The sequence below is a fragment of the Brassica napus genome, chromosome C9 (assembly GCF_020379485.1).
Source record: "Brassica napus cultivar Da-Ae chromosome C9, Da-Ae, whole genome shotgun sequence".
Classification (NCBI taxonomy): domain Eukaryota; kingdom Viridiplantae; phylum Streptophyta; class Magnoliopsida; order Brassicales; family Brassicaceae; genus Brassica; species Brassica napus.
This window is the reverse complement of record NC_063452.1, coordinates 38649649-38667044: the sequence shown is the minus strand read 5'-3', so window position 1 is coordinate 38667044 and position 17396 is coordinate 38649649. Positions and strand designations below refer to the sequence as shown.

General features: G+C 40.9%; 1 non-coding gene across 1 annotated transcript; it reads right to left on the bottom strand.

Moving 5' to 3' along the window:
• Nucleotides 1-226: 226 nt before the first annotated feature.
• LOC125593653 lies at nucleotides 227-333 on the bottom strand. Its single transcript, XR_007329553.1, has one exon. It is a non-coding gene; the product is annotated as a small nucleolar RNA R71 (small nucleolar RNA).
• Between the last annotated feature and the right edge of the window lie 17063 nt (nucleotides 334-17396).

Sequence of the window (17396 nt, the reverse complement as noted above, 5' to 3'; positions counted from 1 at the left end):
AATGGAGCATATTGAGAGCTTCGAAAAAGTCTGCAGTTTTACTCCCGCGAATGGTTTTCCACCAAACTACATCAAGTGCACGTTGTTCCCATTCTCTCTTGATGGAAGAGCTGCACGGTGGTTGAGCTCTCTCCCTACCGGCTCTCTCCCTACCGGCTCTCTCACTTCATGGGAACAGGTTTGATCAGCGTTCCTCAACCATTTCTACTCTAAGGCGAGAACAACTGCAATGAGGAACAAGATCACCTCCTTCAGACAGCTCACTGATGAGCCTTTCTGCGACGCATGGGAGCGCTTCAATGACTATCGCAAAGAATGTCCTCACCATGGATTTGATGATGACTACCTCTTGGAAATTTTCTATGATGGAGTTGACTGGGAATTTCAGAGTGCTATGAACTCTGCCAGCCATGGAGACTTCATGACTCAGACCACTGATGGAGCGTTAGAGCTGATTGAGGACATGGCTGCGACCTCAGCCAATAAGAATGAGGAGAGCGATCGCTCCAAGAAAGGGAGCAGTTTCGACACCCAGAAGATAGATGAGCTGACTGCTAAGGTTGATCAGCTACTGAAAAATAACAAAGGGCACGTCTTCAGCATGGAGCAAGCTACGGCCAGGCAGATTCAGAACCAAAACCAGCGATAACCGCAGAGCAATCGGCAAGCTGTTCCAGCTGCCGGGAATAGTCAACCAGATGAGCTGAAGGGTCTGGGTATGATGATGCAACAGCTGTTGCAGGGTATGCAGATTCATGGCAAGGTATTGAATCAGGTTTCTACAGACATCAACACTAGGATGGACAACATGTTCACCGAGCTGAATACAAAGTATGATACTGTGAGCAACCACATAAAGAGGATTGATGTTCAGGTGGCTCAAACAAATGAGAGTGTTAAGAGGCAGCAAGGTATGCTTCCTGGAAAGAGTGCGATGAATCCTAGGGTTGAGCATTGTAATGCAACAGAGCTGAGATGTGAGAAACCTAAGGGAAAAGAACCAGAGCAACTGTCTGCTGAGACTGCTCCAGGCGCATAACTAGGCGTAGAAGAGAGAACAGAGCAGCCTGCTAGCTCTGAAGTGACTGCTCCCGATGAACCTATTGAGATTCCACCAGTGCGAGTCTATGTTCCTAAGGTTCCATATCCAATCCCATCTTAACATCTGATGGATCCTATTAGTGCAGAGCAGCTGGCTGGGTTTACGAAGATGGTAAGAAGGCTTCCTGAAAAGATCTCATTTGAACATGCTTGGGAGATTCGGCCATTGCATATGTTCTTCAAACATTGCAGAGAAACTCGTGAGGAAATTAAGGCTCTCTTTACTGAAGCATTGACACCATCACTGAAGGTATTGCCTAAGGTTGGTGACCCTGGAAAGTTTGTTTTTCCTTGTTCCATTGCTAGAGTGGAATTCAAGGAAGCTCTTTGTGATTCTGGGTCTAGTGTGAACCTTGTCTCAAAAGCGATTGTAGACGAGTTGGGCATGGTTGATGTTGAGTCTTCTCTGGTGACTCTGGCTTTTGCAAACTCTTCCATGGCAGTCCTTTATGGCACAATTCGCAACCTTCCTGTCCAAGTTGGGAACTGTACTCTCCATACCGAATTTCAGGTTGTTGAGATGAGCAAGGATCATGAGATGCCTTTAATCTTTGGAAGGTCATTTATGGCTACAGTAGGAGCAGTCGTCGACATGCCTAATAAGAGAGTCTCCTTCTCCAACATCAACGAGAAGGTTTTCTACAAGGCTGTCTCAACCATATCACAAATCCGCTACGCCTCTTGCATCTCAGTGGTTAGTGGAGAACAACTGGAAATTGTTCCTAAGAAGGAACTTGGTAAAAAGAGTGAGATCAAAGAAGTCCTGGATGGAGATCCTCACACTGATACAAAGAAATTCAGTGGGAATGCAAATGTGAAAGAAAAAGTCGAGAAGAAAAGGGTCAAGGGTGACCCTAAAATGACTTTAATACCGCGGAAGTATGATGAGAAATCCATTGTGTATGAGGTAAAGTGCAAGGGTACCTCTAAACCTTTCTCTAAAGTCAGAGTAATTCTCACACATGAGCTGAGAGAGAAAGGAGAAGTTGTTGTGAAGGGGTTGCTGAGCAGAGTTCTGAAGCTGAACATGTCTGATTGTGGAGCTTGTTTTGGAACATGCCCTCATGCTCAACCCGACTAATCCATGTCACTAAGTCAAGCTAGTGACTTAAACCAAGCGCTTGGTGGGAGGCAACCCACTGGTAAGTGTAAATATAAGTTGGTTTTGATTTTGTTTACTTATTTTTCGTTTTAGTTTATTGAGTCTCAGGTCAAAAAGTAGAAAAATCAGAGATACTTCGAGAATTCTGGGTTGCAGCAACGGAACAACCTGCCTTCTGAAAAGAGTGGCTGTCCCAGGCGACCATCTGACGATGGAACACCCAGAATTTTCGTGGAGTGCCCGCTCCACTCAGGTAAGTATCTCACACAAAAAAATAAAATAAATAAATATTTATTCTTGTTTTCACCTTCTCTCTGATTTATTTTCACACTAGGGACGTTGTGAAGTAAGTCTGGGGGAGGGTTTTCGTCGTTTACTAACTCGTTTCTTTCTTTTGTTTTTCTTTTGAGTTAGTTTGAGTCAGTTTTTATGATCGAGTCAGTCAAAACTTTGTGGGAATTAAGACCTTATTCTGTGTTGATCACTAACCACTTCGTGCTTTAGTTATCTTATTCAGTGACCTTAGCGGTGGCGAAAGACACACATGTGGACCTGGAGCACCCTGACATATCTCACTTGATTCTCCAGAAGTTCTCAGCCGATCAGGTTACACTGGGTAGACTTAACTCCACCTAACTTGAACCTAATTTTGACTGAAATTCTTCTTGTTATGGGCATTAGATCAGGGAAACGGGAACACACTCAGGACTTCTTATCCTTTTTATCCATCTTGCTGATCCTGAGTGGCTAGCTCATCTTTAGCTAGTTCCCACCTTGCACCTTAGCAATTATTCCACCTTCATGCATTTGTTTTTCAGTGTCATATGTGCAGATATGTGCAAAAAGGTCGGAGAGGAAGGATCAACGCAGCCTCATACTCGTTACTGCTGCAGAAATTCAGTCAGAAAGGAGAACAAACAGATTAAGGGAACAACTGCTCCATAACCAATGAACTGCGCAAGAGCAGGCGTGGAGAATCAGAACCACCAGTGTCACTCAGAAACATCATGTATTACCTCCTTCTTCGTCACATCACTATATCAGTCTTCAAAAAAAAAAAAAAACGAAAATGAGGTGATGGAGAAGGGGAAGAAATCAAAGAAACATGAGCCACTGGGAAGGTCAAGCAAAAGAGTGGGTACCAAGTTGAAAGATTGGAGAGTAGACAGATGATCTGATCATCCAGATGGCTGATCCAAAACGGAGCAGTCGTTCCAGATAGAGCAAAAACGAGTAGAGGCTGTGGACATCAATGGATCTATCCTCTCTTGCCATTTTGTGTGATATCCTGCATCCTCTACAATGAAATGGTAGCCCCTGAACATTTTTAACACCACCATTAAATAGTCTGTTTAACACCTAGCCCGTCTACCCTGAATAGGGCATGTGATGAGAAGCTCACGCTACTCTTAAATGAATGTAGGGAGTTTTGTCTCGATAGTGTTGCTTTTTCAGGTTTGAGATGTAGAGTATGGAGCCGATTTTTGAACAGCAGTCAGTGGGGTTCCGGTAAGGGTGTGTTGTCCTAGTTTTACTGTTTATATGGTTCAGAGATTCATGGTTAAAGTATGGTTGCTGAGAATAGGAGAGTTCCCACACTTTCAAACTTTTCTCCATGTTCTTGATACTTGACTTTGTTTGAGGACAAACAAGGATCTAAGTCTGGGGGAATTGATATATGGTGTTTTTGGTATCTTGTATATATGTTTTCTAATTGGTTTTCAAGTCTTTATCGAGTCTTCCTAGTCCTTTTCGAGTCATTAAAGGTCTGAAGTTGCATTGGATGGAAGATAAACCAGTTTGAGGAAAAGAAGAGAAAAATAGTGCAATTTGGAGTTTTTCACGCAGAGCAGTCGTGCGGAGCAGTCTGGCGTGCCTATTCCAGCGACAGAGATTTTTAAGGAAGTTTCCAAATATTTCGGGATTTTACCTAGGGTTTCCCCCTTTTTCTCATGCAGCCGCCAGAGACCTGCAATATATATTGTCTTATTATTCTAGACATTCTACGTTACGTTTTAGAGAGATTTTGGAGAGAGAAAACTTGTACTCTTGTTAAGGGAGAAGAATCTCTACATCCTTTGGAGAAGATTTCTAAATTCTCTTTGCTTTTTATTATTAATTCAGACATGTTTTCTTCATCTTTTATCTCTGTGATTTCTCTGTCCATGGCTGAGTAAGCCACTTGCTTAGTATAGGGTGTTAGGGTGTTAGATCCGTGAGTTAAACATAGATAAGTGAATCCCTTGATTGTCTTCATTCATAACTATTCTTAAAGCTTGCATTAAACTGGCCGCTTAATGTTAGATCCTAGGTTTAACCTGTTCATTAACCATGTAATAGGTTGCTAGATCTGTTATGAATAAGCATTGCATCCCTAGTCAGCGAGAGTAGATATTAGGGTGTATTGTGAACATATCAGACTTGATCTCTAAAGATTTCTAGCGCGTCTTGATCCAAACGAGAGTTTAGGCATCAAGACCGACTTGCAAAGGAATCAATACCACGAGAGTGGGTTGATTCAACCTGAGTGATCCGAGTTCTAGACTTACTCTTAATTGAACTTAAATAATTGTTTAGCTCACACTTGTTTAACACCCGATCAAACCACCCTAGGCTAGCATTCTTAATCATCTGAAAAACCTTAAATCAATCTCTTACTTGCTTGTTACGAAGTCAACTTTAAAACCCCCATATTGTTTTAGCTTGATGAAATAAAGTGTAATCATTGGTCTCTGTGGATTCGATCCTAAAGTGCTACATCGACATACCATTCGATTGTGGTAGTGTGCACATTAGGTTAATTGGTGTGCGTATACACGTAATATCAGATGCGAGCTCGTATCGAGGCTTTGACTGAGTATAGTGAGGGCGGCTTCGAGCTCGAGGCGGAGTTGGAGCGCCTTAAAGACCTGGAGGTTTTGCTCGACGTCGATTACGGTCTTGCTTCGGTGTCGGGCACTTCTCTTGGTCGTCTTGATCTCCCCGAGATCTCCGGAGACTCGGTCAACCAAGATTGATGCGAGGGTTATTTCGATTTAGTTTGAAGTTTGCTATGTTTTATATGTATGTTTTTTTTTTGTTTTTGTTGTTGGAGAAACATATATATGTTTCCAACGGATTTATGGGATAATACCTTTTTAATCGTATGTTTCCGATTTGTTTTAAGCCTCATTGAGCTTGTTGTTTTACCCTTTGGAAGGCGTGAAACAGAGAATGATCAGAAATCTGTTCTCTGGGCCTTTATATGGCCTGATAGCAAGTTGGTAAATGGGCTATGCTTAGGAATTAGATGTTCAAAGTGATGAAAGAAAGCTAAAGACTGTTTGTTTGGTTGTTTGGGCTGCGCTCGGTGACGAGCTGCCTACGTACCCCTTTCGAGGGATCAAGCCTTATCGTAGTTCCATTTTTGACTGAGCTGTAGGTATCGATGGCCCCCCAGCTCGAAGCTTTGATCGGTATGATCGAGGTTCGGGTTTGCGTTATTTGTAGTATTTCTTTAAGTTGTAGGCGTTCCAAGGTCTCATTTCTGGGAGGCCTATTTTGACTTTTTCTAGCTCGTAGACTCCCGTTCGGATTTCTTTAGCTACTTTGTATGGTCCTTCCCATTTTGTTCCTAGCTTTCCTGCTCCTGGCTCTTTCATTCCATCGAACACTTTCCAGATTAATAGGTCACCTACGGATAAAGCACGGTTTCTTACGTTTGAATCATAATAACGTGCCGCGGCTTGTTGGTAATTTTTTACGCGTATTGCTGTTTCTTCGTGTCGTTCTTCGATCATATCCAGCTAGTGGATTAACAACTCTTCATTGAGTTCGGCGTCTTCTGGACATATTCCTCGTCGCTGACTCGGGACCTCAATTTCGGCTGGGATTACGGCCTCGATTCCATAAGATAGTGAAAACGGGGTTTCACCAGTTGCAGTGTGGGGGGTTGTTCTGTAGGCCCACAGGACACCATGCAGCTCTTCTCCCCACCTCTCCTTCTTGAGGTCGAGCCTTTTCTTGTGGTTGTTCATTATAGTCTTACTTGCGGCTTCGGCATGACCGTTGCATTTTGGGTATCGGGGGCTTGCGGCCTTAATCTTGATTTTCCATTTCATGTAAAACTCCTCGAACATTTTTGAAATGAATTGTGGTCCGTTGTCGGTTACTATTTCGTATGGTAGACCATGTCGACATATGATGTTTTTCCAATTGAAGCTGGTTACCGTCGTGGAAGTGACATTTGAGAATGCTTCGGCCTCGAACCACTTGGTGAAATAGTCGGTTAATACCAAGAGAAATCACAGGGCTGGTCAGGATGGTACTACCGGGCCTACCACATCCATGGACCATTTCATGAAAGGGTATGGTGAGGATATCGTGGACAGTTTTTGAGTAGGTTGATATATCATCGGCGCGTGCCTTTGGCATTTGTCGCATTTCAACGTGAATTGCTCGCTGTCATCGGCGATTGTTGGCCATAAGTAGCCTAGTTTCTTTATCCTGATTGCTAGGGAATGTCCCCCGGAGTGGCTTCCGCACGCTCCCCCTGAGTTTGTTTAAGGATTTTGAACGGGTCCTTAGGGGATACACCTAATATATAGGGCTCGTCTAGACTTCTTTTGTACAGTCTTTCCTCCATTATACAATAACGCGATCTCTGAGTTTTTATTTTTTGAGCTTTCCATCTCTCGGCGGGGAGCTCGCCGTCCTTTATATATTTAAATATCGGGATACTCCAATCAGGCCTGGCTTCTATCTCCGTCTTGAAGGCTTCGTGTGCCTCGTTGCTGGTTTCATGGACGGCCTCTTCAGGGATAGCTGCGGTAGTCGCTGTTCTTCTGGTCCAGACGCGGGATGTGCTTGAGGCCGATTGACTGTCGGGCTCGTCGCTGTTTTCGTTGTCGAGACCCTGGCTTTCTCTTCGTGCCCCACTTCGCGTAGTGATTACATCAACGCGCGGGGGATTGTTTTCCGGAAGATCGATTTCGTTACGTGGGAGACTTATGCTTGGTTTATCTATCCCTTCTACTGGTATTATTCTTTTCACCGCCGGATTGGAAGTTGAAGCGAGCGCGGCCAGCGCATCCGCTGATGTATTATCTCCCCTTGGGATTTTTGTTAGTTCGAACTTGTTGAACTGCTGAGCGATTTCTTGCAGGACTGAAAGGTATGCTTCCATTCTTTCGTTTTTTGCTTCGTATTCTCCGTGGAATTGGCTTGTGACTAATTGCGAGTCGCTGAAGGCACTGATTTCTCGGGCACCGACGCTTCTTGCGAGTCGTAGCCCCGCGATCAGGGATTCATATTCGGCTTCGTTGTTCGACGCGCTGAACCCTAGGCGATCATTTCTCCCGTCGGGGATTCGAGCTGTATTCTGATTCCGAATCCTTGTTTCGATGATGCCCCGTCGACATGTAATCTCCATTTAGTATTCGAGCTCGAGCTATATCCTCCTTTGGGACGAGTTTGATGACGAAATGTGCTAGTACTTGTGCTTTCGAGCTCGTTCGTGGTTTATATTCTATGTCATATTCGCTGAGCTCGATTGCCCATTTTGCGAGCCTGCCGGATTGGCTCGGACTATGGAGTATTGTCCGAAGGAGTTGTGACGTCATGACTATGATCGAATGAGACTGGAAATAGGGTCTCAGTTTTCTGGCGGCAGTTACTACCGCTAGTGCGAGTTTCTCCATTACGGATATCTGGTTTCGGCGTCAACTAGCGACCTACTCACAAAATATATTGGTTTATGTTCTCCATTTTCTTTGCGGATCAGGACTCCGCTCACCGCGTGTTCGTAGGTCGCGACGTATAGGAAGAGGGTTTCTCCTACGATCGGTTTAGACAACACAGGCGGTTCGCTGATGTATGCCTTGAGCTCTTTTAGGGCAGAATCGCATTCGATGCTCCATTCGAATTTCTTATTTACTTTCAACAATTTGTAGAAAGGAAGACATCTATCGGTCGATCTGGATATAAAACTGTTTAATGCAGCTATTTTCCCGGTGAGACGTTGTACTTCTCGGACCGATCTTGGGGGTAAGGTATTGACGAGTGCTGCAATCTGCTTTGGGTTGGCTTCGATTCCTCTTTCGGTTACCAAGTAGCCGAGGAACTCCCCAGAGGCTACTCCGAACGTACATTTGGTTGGGTTTAGTTTCATTCCGAATTTGTTGAGGATGTTGAAACATTCTTGTAACTGGGGAACATGGTTGCTTGCTTTCGATGACTTTACTAGCATGTCGTCTATGTAAATTTCCATTGTTTCCCCAAGTTACTTGGAGAACATTTTGTCTACTAATCTTTGGTAAGTGGCTCCGACATTCTTTAACCCGAATGGCATCACTTTATAGCAGTATGTTCCTCGCTCCGTAATGAAGCTCATTTTTTCCTGGTCTTCGGGATTCATGAGGATTTGATTATAGCCTGAGAATGCGTCCATGAAGGAGAGTAGTTCATGTCCGGCTGTGGCTTCAACTAGTCGGTCGATATGCGGTAATGGAAAGCTGTCTTTCGGGCATGCTTTGTTGAGGTCGGTGAAGTCGATACATACTCTCCATTTTCAGTTCTTGTTTTTAACCAAGACTGGGTTTGTGAGCCAGTCGGGGTATTGAACTTCGCGAATTGAGCCGATTTTTAGGAGCTTATCCACTTCGTCATTCACGGCTTTGGCCCGATCGGGACCTAACTTCCTTCGCTTCTGTTTGATGGGTTTAAATGTGGGATCGACGTTTAGGTCGTGGGAAGCTACATTGGTATCGATTCCTGGCATGTCTGCCGCGGACCATGCAAAAGTTTTGATATTTTGTTTGAGAAATGACAAGAGGTCGAGCCTTAACTCTGGAGGTAAACCGTTCCTGATGTTAACTATTTTTTCAGGGGAATTTTCGTCCAGAGGGACGGTACTGTATAGATCTTTGGCGGGATCTTTGACTGAGAGATCGCGTGCGAGTGGGATATTCTCCTCCATCTGTGGCATTTTTCGGAACTCGGACATGTAGCAGGCTCGAGCTTGTTTCTGGCTTCCGAGTATGGTCTTTTCTCCGATTGGAGACATAAACTTCACGTATTGGTGATAAACTGAGGGAATTGCCCTCATCTGGTATAACCAGGAGAGCCCTACAATGACATCAAAAGGCATGAGAAGGTCGACTACAGTGAATTATGTTTTTTGCTTTAGGTCGCTGACTTTCGTAGTTAATAACACGACCCCGAGTGAAAGGATCGACCTTCCTTCGAAACTGGCGAGGGGGTTCGCTTCCCGTCTGATCTTTGGGGCCGGTTGTTCGAGCGACCGTAGCGTTTCGTGTGAAATGACGTTAACAGCACTTCCGGTATCGACGATAATTTTCCAGAGGGCGACGCCTCCTACTTCTAACGCGATCACTAAGGCATCATCGTGGGGCATATCGAGTTTTACTGTTTCATGCTCGTGGAAAGTCAAGATTTCCCCTTTCTGTGGTGTATCCTCGAATGCGGTGATGGTGGGACTGTTAATCGTTCCCCGCGAGGTATGAGAGCGTTTATCGAAATTATCAACCTCTCTTGTCGTGATCGATTTGCCTGATCTGAGGAGTTTGAGATCGATAGATCCGATGCGATCAGGTTGGGCTTGGTTGGGATCTATAGTCGCGGTTAGGGAACTTAGATCGGTTTCTTAGCAAAGATGTTTTTCGTTTATCTTTCCCACAGTCGGCGCTAAAATGTAGAACCTAAAATCTACACAAAGTATTTGATAGTGATCTGGGTTTGATCTAGGGAAGACAAATGATGTAGGCAACGATATCTTTAGAACGCAACGATGTTAAATAGTTTCTAGTAGATGAAAATGAACATTATTGATGAATAAGATCAAATACAATGAATTAAACTAGATCGAGAGATACAAACGAGATCAGTAAAGAAAGAATCTAAAAGTGGGAAGACAACAAGATCGGTGTAAGTGTATAGCTTTCTCTACGGTTTCCAACGTCTCCTCTTCTTGTTGCACGATCTCCGCGACCGTGGCGACTCCTTCTCGAGCTCGTATTCTTGCTACGGGCTCCGGTCCTTAGGCCCATGCCTTTGATCGCGGCCCATTATGGTATTGACCAAAATTGGGTCCAACACAAAGGAAAGGGCATTGCTAGTCCAAGATAGAAACCAGTTCCTGATTTTTGTGATCAGCGGCTCATAATCATTCTTCCCCATTATCTTTGTAGTAAGAGGAAGTCCAAAGTATTTAATAGGCAAAGCTGAGATCAACAGACCACAAACTTCAGCTTCATTCTGAAGTTCTTGCTTCCCTCTACCCGCATCAAAGACAGTAGATTTAGCAACATTGATCCTCAATCCCGACATGTCAGCAAACTCTTCTAATACTGATAGAATACTTCTTTGGGATGCCGGCGTACCATTGGTAAAAACAACTATGTCATCAGCAAAACTCAGATGGACAACTGCATCTCCTTACAATGTGGGTGATAGCCAATATGACCAAGAGAAACTGCTCTATTCAGTAGCTTATAGTGGACATTACTGACAATAACGTATAAGTAAGGCGACAAGGAGCACCCCTGCCTTATGCCTCTGGAGCTTGAGAAAAATCCCTCCAACTCGCCATTAACTGAGACAGAAAAAGCTGTAGTATCAATACAACACATAATCCACGTAACAAACATGTCTGGGTAGTTCATTGCACGAAGAGTATCCTGATATGAATGACCAACTAATCGTGTCAAAAACTTTGGAAATGTCCAGTTTCACAGCAGACCTAGAAGAGACTAAGGTCTTTTGGTAGTCTTTGACGAGTTTAATGGCCAATAGAACATTTTCCAATAGTAGTCTTCCCTCAACAAATGCATATCGTGTTTAGTTCTAGAGTCTCTGGAAGAGTGGCCTTCAGATGCCGAGCAATAATTTTACATACTACCTTGTAAATGACATTGCAGCATGCAACTGGTTTTGAGTACTTTTGGACACTTCAGATATTTATTTTTAGTTATTTTAATTTATTTTGTAATATTTTTGAATATTAGATCTAAAAATAATATTTAATATATTTAAGTTCATAAATGTGATTGAAGTATTTTTGGACACCCGAAATATTTTGGTTTGGGTCAGGTTTGGATCCGGATCTTTTGGTAGCAAAATTTGGACACTCTCAGATATCATAGCAGTCTATATTAGAGTTTGGTATAACTTTTTTAGTCTGAGTCCGGTATGATTCTTTGGATTCATGTATTTTTCCCAGACCTAATTGATTTAGTCTCAAAGTCTTATGATCCTTGTCGCATCCTCTGCTGCTTCCTTTGGCAATTACATTGTTCTCTGTCTACAAATCCAGACTCTCATGATTTCTTGTTCTTTGTCTTGATAATCAACCGCAACTGTTATAAATATGGCCGGACTTTGTGGTTCTTTAGGTGATTCCTCTGCCACCAATACAGGCGGAGATAAATACATGAGGATCATCAACTTATGTGTCTCAAGTGAAGATTCTTGCTCCAAAAGTGCATGTTGATGCAATTTCACAATTAAGGTATGCATTTCTGTTAAATTTTCTACTTCTTCCCTATCTTTAATGAACCAGAAAACCCATATTCCATTATGTCCTTTGCAGCATTCATGTAACTACTTTTCAACCTGGAAACTTTTTGTAGCTACTCCACCTATACTAAACAGATTTGTTACAACTTTTGGTTAAATTTTTCGGACCGGAGAGCCATGACCTTATCATATGTCTGCCAGACTTCACTACTCTCTTCCTAGACTTCACCAGTCTTCTCATGTTTTCACTCAAACTTGTCTAGATTTCATCAATTTTCACCTGGACTCCACCCGTATTTCCACAGGCTTCACTAGACTATTGTTGGACATGGGCTTTGCTCCCAGCAAGGCCTATAAGATAATTGGCTCAACCCATTTAAAAAAAGGTCAAAAGAAACCCTAAACTTCATCTTTCTATAAATAAGGAGGTACCCTTTCCTTAGAAAGGATCTTTTTCTCCCATCTTATCTCACTTTCTAGGGAGATAAACACCTCAACACATGTTTTTATCTAGACTCTTGTGACCCCTTGTTGTTGAACAACGATTGGCTTGATCCCTACCAAAGGGTACGTAGGTATCCCTTCACCGGGTCCAGCCACAATCATTAAACCTTTTTTACTCTCCTTCCATCAAGTTCAAGCTCAGCATGAAGGCTTCTCCTAATCCCACCATCGAAATCTGTCCACTCCTACGACAACACCGATTTCGGTTCAAACAGTTGGTGCCCACCGTGGGCATGGGGAAGTATCTTCGAAATATTTGAACTTGGAGTCCGTTTATCGCCGCTTGACCGTTTGTCATCGCTTGACCGTTTGTCGTCGCTTGACTGTTTGTCGTTATTTGACCATTTGTCGTCACTTGTCCGTTTGTCGTCACTTTTTTTTCTCAAGAAAAATGAGTAAATGACAAATTACATTTTGTCACTTTTTACTCAAAAAAATGATGACAAAAAGATAAGTTGCATTTTGTCACTTTTACTCAAAAAAAACGAGTAAATGATAAGTTGCATTTTGTCACTGAAAAAATGACGACAAAAAGACAAGTTGCGTTTTGTCATTTTTACTCAGAAAAAAGAGTAAAAGACAATTGCATTTTTTCCACTAAAAAAAATGCCTACAAAAAGCCAAGTTGCATTTTGTCACTTTTATTCGAAAAAAAATTCTCGTAAATGACAAGTTGCATTTTGTGACTCAAAAAAAAGAGAATGGGACCTACCATACTTTATTTCCCTTGGCAATAAACCAAAATGAATTGGTTGGTGCATGTATCAGCATAAAATCATGAATTATTTTTTGGTTCACCTCCTACAGTAAACTTCTAGGTTTACCAACCAATAAAATTTTATTATTTTAAATTTGATATCTTTTAAAAAAAGAAACAAAATACTATCAAATTATATTATGTTTTTAAAATAAAAAGGTAAAAACTAAATAAAAAATATTAGTAGTTACAAAAAAAAAAGAATTTAAAAAAATTATATTTTTAACATCGTCAGCAAAACACTAAACCCTAAATCCTAAATCTTAAACCTTAAATCTTTGGGTAAACTCTAAACCCTTGGATAAATCCTAAATTCTTGGATAAATCCTAAATTCTAAATCAAAAACACTAAATACTAAAACACTAAACCCTAAACCCTAGATCCTAAATCCTAAACCCTTGAGTGTTTTAGTGTTTAGCGTTTTTGATTTAGAGTTTAAGATTTATCCAAGGGTTTAAGGTTTACCCAAATGTTTAGGATTTAGAATTTTGAGATTAGGATTTAGGGTTTAGTGTTTTGCTGACGAGTTAAAAAAAATATTTTTTTTCTAACTTCTATTATTATTAGTATTATTATTTTTAAAAAAATATAATATAACTTGACTATATTTTGTTTACTTTTTTAATATATATCGAATATCAAATAACATAATCGTATTTAGTCTTGGGGTGGACCCAATCACCGAGTACTTCAATTCGTCAAAGCTTGATCGGTTCAAGGATTGAGGCCCACACCGGACCCAATAGACTTCAGCCAACCCAACCCACGACGAATAAATGGAAACCTTTCTTACAGCTCATCTTTTGTCGTTCCCATCATGGGCGAAGATTTTTGACTCACCAACCCCTCAGCTCGTGATTCCGTTTCTGGCTAGAGTTTATCACGGGATTACGTTACCTCCAGTAATTCGATTACTCGGCGATCATCAGTTAATCACTTAATCTCGTCGCCTTATGCAAGACGATCACCGACAAGACGTCAGTGCTGTCGAGTAACTGACCGTCGCCGATTAAAAGTTTATGCCTACTAAAAGCACAAGCACAATGACGACTTCAATGTTATACACCAACTACGATCTCTGTCACCTCGTCTGTCTTGTCGCTCATCGTATAAGCTCGCCGACAGAGACACCACAAAGCCCACAAGATTTTGGCAAAGGCAGCGACCGAATCTGTCCCCGCTTTACAAAACCACTGAAACGAGTTGGAAAAGAATAAGATTTCATTTGGGATCGCAGAGCTCGCTCGACCAACAGTATCACGGTTTGATCTCTGCATTTGCATGATCACTTCCGTAGTTCTTTGCTCGACAATCAAGAACACGAGAAAACGAACTCTCGCAACTGAAGAACCGAGCTAAAGTCATAAATAACAACTCGTCAAGATTTATCTCTTCTTCGGCAGTCTGCTAGTTTGTCATCAACACCGTAACAGCATCGCTGTTCTCTTGAAACACAGCTTGGACGTTCAGCTCAAGCTCGAGCTCCATCAATTGGGTCAACTCCACAAGGCGTTTGCAAATCCAATGTTTACGTGATCTTATCGTCTTCTCAGACAGAAGCAATCACGGGATGATCTCAGTAGTCAAGCGCGCAGTTAACATGCTATTACAGCACTACTTGTCTGATCTTGCTGACCAAAAGCTTGCACCGACCAAAAACTCTTGCCGACTAAAAGCTGAAGCCGTTTAAGAATCAAGAGACTCGAGGTCATGCATGAACGACAACAATCAAGAGGCTTGAGCTCGAACACGCCCCTAAGTTCACTTGCGAGGAGACGAGACTCCTTGAACTTCGTTGAGATTCAAGCCATCATGGTATTGCCGACCTAAAGCCCTCCAACACGGTCCTGCTTCTTCGAGCGAGATCTCCGATCACTACAAGAAAACAGCGACATACTGACAGAAAAAAACGTCGGTATGTCGTCGGAATAACGTTATTCCGACGACATACCGACGAAACAAGTCCTCGGAAATAACTCCTCGGAATTTCTTCTTTCCTCGGAAATCCCTCGGAATTTTTCGACGGAATTCCGAGGAAACAAATTTCCGAGGACATTCCGAGGACCACTAGTTCGTCGGAAAGCTCCTCGGAATATACCGAGGGAGAACGTCGTCGGGATATTTCCTCGGAACTTCGTCGATCGATGTGTTTTTGGACATATATCCATCGATCGATCCGTTTATAAAAAAACGTTCGGAATATTCCGAGGAACATGTCCCTCGGTATAAACGGATCGATCGATGGATATATGTCCAAAAACGCATCGATCGATCGAGTATATCAAGTGTTCCTCGGAATTTTCTCGGTATTTCATTTCCTGTAAAAAATAAAATTTTTAAAATTTAAATTCGAAAATATAAAATTAAAATTAAAATTGAAATCATATTAATTAATATTCGAAGTTTCACAAATAAAAATAAAACATTCTGAGTTTTTGGAAAAAAAAAAAAACTACGGGTCTGGCACGTCCGGGAACACCTCGTTCGGGTACATCCTCTGCATCATCTCCATCATTTGCTGATTAGCCCTCCTCTGTGCCTCATAGCCCGCCTGTTGAGCCGCCATCTGGGTCTCCAACAAAGATATGCGATCATCCTTACCATGTTTGACCCCATACCACCACGACCACGACGCTGTCGAGGCCGGGTCTGATCATCATGAGACCTGTAAATTAAAAAAAAATATATTTAATAAATATAGAAATATATAAATTATTTTTTTTTTATAAAAAAAATCCCAAATAATAGTTTTTAATCATTCTAAAAAGATTTATAGATATTAAAAATGTTTAATAAATATATAAAAATAGTTCTAATAAACAAAAAATAGTTTTAATAAATAAAAAATTTATATAATATAAATATATATATATTTTTTTTTAAAAAAAATCCCAAATAATAGTTTTTAATCACAAAAAAAGTTTTATAGATATTAAAAATGTTTTGTAAAATCCAAAAAATCGAATTTATATACAAATTTTTTTTTGTAAAATCCAAAAAATCGAATTTATATACAAAAATCGTTTTGTAAAATACAAAAATCGATTTTATATACAAAAATCGATTTTATAAATACAAAAAAAAATAAAAAAATTATAAAAAAATTCTAAATCAATTCAACAAAACAAATTATTCAACCAAATCACAATTCTAAACCTATTATACAACCAAATCACAATCCTAACCAATCACCCTAACAAAAATCTATCAAAACTACACAAAACCTAACAAATAGAACCTAAGAGAGTGGGATAGGGTCCTTACATGATTTGTGTAAGAGAAGGGGGAGATCGCCGGAGATATCGTCAGAATTCAGGGGGAAATCGCCGGAGAGGAGAGAGAAGTCACGCAGAGGAAGAAGAGAGAAATGCGGAAGAAGAAGCGGCTCGTGGTTATAAAACCTAGGGTCCGACGGATACTATCCGTCGGAATTCCGTCGGAATTCTAATTTCAATTTTCGCGAAATATTTGCCCGGTAAAATGAAAATATTCCGAGGAAATACCGAGGAACTAGTGTTTGGGGTTTCAAAACATCAATTTTTTTTGCCGTATTTTATTTCTTATACAATTGTAATGCATACCATTGAGGATTCTTTGTATAGATGAGCATAAACCATGAAATAACAAATTTCAAAACGAATTGAAAGTATTCCCTTTACCGTTCATTAAAGTATATAAGTGTTTCTCTTATGTTGTGGGATTTCATTCATACAATCGGAAAAATGTTTATTATAGGGTAAGGAACAAATTTTTGACTTCATAATGAACGTAAGACACTTAATAAGGGTTATATAGGTGTTATTCAGACCGCAAAACGTTGTTTTCGGTTTAAAAACCCTATTTCCTCAGAATATTCCGAAGAAATACCGAGGAACTAGTGTTTGGGGTTTCAAAACATCAATTTTTTTTGCCGTATTTCATTTCTTATACAATTGTAATGCATACCATTGAGGATTCTTTGTATAGATGAGCATAAACCATGAAATAACAAATTTCAAAACGAATTGAAAGTATTCCCTTTACCGTTCATTAAAGTGTATAAGTGTTTCTCTTATGTTGTGGGATTTCGTTCATACAATCGGAAAAGTGTTTATTATAGGGTAAGGAACAAATTTTTGACTTCATAATGAACGTAAGACACTTAATAAGGGTTATATAGGTGTTATTCAAACCGCAAAACGTTGTTTTCGGTTTAAAAACCCTATTTCCTCGGAATTTCCTCGGAATATTCTGAGGAAATACCGAGGACCTAGTGTTTGGGGTTTCAAAACATCAATTTTTTTTTGCCGTATTTCATTTCTTATACAATTGTAATGCATACCATTGAGGATTCTTTGTATAGATGAGCATAAACCATGAAATAACAAATTTCAAAACGAATTGAAAGTATTCCCTTTACCGTTCATTAAAGTGTATAA